This window comes from Mya arenaria, chromosome 9 (assembly GCF_026914265.1).
Source record: "Mya arenaria isolate MELC-2E11 chromosome 9, ASM2691426v1".
Taxonomy (NCBI): Eukaryota; Metazoa; Mollusca; class Bivalvia; order Myida; family Myidae; genus Mya; species Mya arenaria.
Window position 1 is genome coordinate 11007028 of NC_069130.1, and position 3191 is coordinate 11010218.

General features: G+C 34.1%; 1 pseudogene; it reads left to right on the forward strand.

The window, feature by feature from the left end:
* Positions 1 to 149: 149 nt before the first annotated feature.
* Positions 150 to 2054, forward strand: LOC128245735 (putative nuclease HARBI1; annotated as a pseudogene).
* The last annotated feature ends 1137 nt before the right edge of the window (positions 2055 to 3191 follow it).

A 3191-nucleotide genomic window follows, 5' to 3' on the forward strand; every position in this document is an offset into this window, starting at 1 on the left:
AATGTTGACATATCTGTTCTATTTGAAAAGTGGTAGGAAGTGTTTAGTCTTAACAGTACTCAACATGAAAACCAAATATGCTTCTGTCATATCATTGGAGGTATATAAGGTGTTATGAAATGGGTGCCTATAGCCTATAGGTTTCATGTACAATGAAGAGTAAGCCGTAGATTCAAGTAAAACTTTATCATTTCATCATCATTTAAGAGAATACATGGTTCTTGAATTAACCCCAGTGAATACTCTGAATGTAAATGTTTGCGTGTTATTCTCATATTAACATTGAGAAATTATTTCAGGTTCTTGTTGGTCTCCGGTGCCTGGCAAAAGGTGCCTTTTTTCGGAGGTTGCTGACACACACGGAGTGAGCAGATCTAGTGTCTGCAGGATTATCTATGGATTTGTCGATGCTGTAATCAACAACGTTGACAATATCAAGTAACATCACTCATTCACCTTTCTGTTCATAATTAACATATTGATATTATATCAATTCTCTACCGAAAATCAAATGCCATTTAGGATAGCATGGTGTGAGTGCATAACATAGTGATGTAATTGTCCACTAAAGGCTGATGTAAGCATACTTGCTTATGACAAAGACAACCAGAATTGGTGCACAGCTTAGGCAATACAATTTTTATAGATGTTTACCATGTTCGATAAGTGGGTCTCATCTTGGTACTCCATTATGCCTACATGATGGACTGTGTATGTAATAATACAATGCAATCTTGTAATAACCCAATAACAACTTTGTTCACAATATTTTGATAGACTGTGAATAGTAATGAAATAAGTATTTTTGAATTGTTGATATTGTCAAATTCAATGCTCATACCTTTTGTTTCAGAGTTACAGTTATAAAACAAGGCATTGTTTACTGACACCTATATCCATTCATCCTATACACATATATCTGTTCTTGACTTCTTATACACCTATATCTGTTAATCTTATACTTTGCTTATATTTAAAAGAAACACTCAAAAATTTGCAGGTTTCCTGTTCAGAGGGATGACCAGATGTCAGTGAAGAGGGGTTTCTACAGGAAGTGTAAATTCCCAAACATTGTAGGTGCTGTTGATGGTACTTTAGTACCGATACTGGCCCCAACAGTGAATGAAGAGTCATTCGTATGCCGTAAGGGGTTTCATGCCATCAGTTGCCAAGCAGTGGCTTCCTCAGACTTGAGGTAGGTGACTTATTCCTTTTGACATGAAATAAATCTTGAGATGCAAAAAAACAAAAACTTTTTAATTTAAATGATATACTTGCCTATTTGTTTATATTATTAGTATAACTTTTCTGGAGCATAACTTGTTGAATGAATTTTTTTGTTAAATCAATGATGTTAAATGAAGAAAATGGCTTTGTATTAGTTAATGTTTTAATTATTGGCAATTTCAGATTCATTGACATAGTGGCAAAGTGGCCTGGTTCCTCACATGATGCTGGTGTTTTTGACAATTCGGTGTTAAAGGTATAAACATTGCATGGTTTAAGAAGTAATCATGTCTCACAATGTGATTTTACTTCAATGTCATACACAGGTCTTGCATATTATTTTAATATGCCTTGTTATATGAAGTATATGAACAACTGCAATTATTGTATCTACTGTAAAGCTGGCCTGTTATCTCTTCGAAAGCCCTTGTTTATTTTCATTCCCTTTTTTCGTCTTAATTCATTGAATAAGGGAAGGTACCGATAAAAGGCCCTGTATATATATAAAGAAATCATGGTTGTGTAAGAAATGCTTGAAATAATGTCAATTTATATAAATTTTATATTACAATGTACATGGAGTGTCACCCATATTTAATTTATTCTCACTTCAATATGCAATGTATTATATCTACATGTAGGACTATCTAGAAGCAGACTTGGAGGCTGTACTTCTAGGCGACAGTGGGTACCCGCTGAGGCGTTATTTAATTACTCCTATCCTGCACCCATCAAATGAGAATGAGGAAAGGTACAACAGACGCCACAAGACTGGAAGAGAAGTTGTTGGGAGGGTTTTTGGTGTTTTGAAGTCAAGATTTAGGTAAGCCATTTTTAGCTTGACTATTCGAAGAATAGGTGGGCTATACTACTAGCCCCAGCATCAGATTCCGGTTAAAGTTTTAGGGCAAGTTGGGATTTTCACATATAAGTCCAATACCCTTCATTCAATTGACTTTATAATTCACACAGTTGTTCAGTGCCATCACATGATGAGGTTAGATAACTCTATATTATCTTTTATACAAATTATGGCCTCTGATTGACAATGGAACTTAGGTTCAAGTTTTAGGGCAGGTTGGGATATTTATTAATAACTTCTATATCCTTCATTTAATTGACTTAATACTTCACATTATTGTTCAGGACCATCACCCAATAAGGTTACATAACTCCATATCCTAAATACAAGTGATGGCCCCTGATTGACGTAGGTTAAAGTTTTAGGCAATTAAAAGTTAAGGGCAATTTGGGATTTTAGAAAAAACAACCCTCTATACCGTTTTTTCAATGCACTTAAAAAAAAATCTAAATTATTTTTTAAGTACATTCAGCTGCCATAGCTTTACAAGAAAGTGTGAACATTACTTTCAATTTTGTCTATCATCCATAAACAATCTTCTCATTATAAGACTGCATAAGTTTTCATATGCAAATAGATCACATCAAGGATAAGAACAGTGCACAAGAACCATTCACATGTTTGCATAATTTTTAATTTATCGGCCTTTCTTTTTTATTCATACTTATTTCTTGCCTGGAGCAGAACTTTTTAAGGCATTGACTGGAATTTTCCTACACAGATGGGGGAGTGGTGGACTGCACAAAAACCATTACTTTGGCTGGCGTATTTTTAATCTATAGAACCCTCTGTTGATATTAATTGTTGGCTTTTTATATCACAAAGTCCATAATTTTTTTGCAGCATAATACATCTTAAAAACATCACATCCAGAAAGATGTCATGGTGTAGTCCACAAGAACCATAACTCTGGCTGCAATATTTGTTGTTGTTTTTTAGAAGTGCACAATGCACAAGAACTGTTTCTCTTGACAAAGTTAGATATTTGACAGTAAATTTTGAGGCCTTTGATTATTCTATTAAAAGCTGCACTCTCATTGTTAGGTTGTGTTTATTATATAGAAATTTAAATGATCATCAAACTATCTTTTTGTGCCTGCTG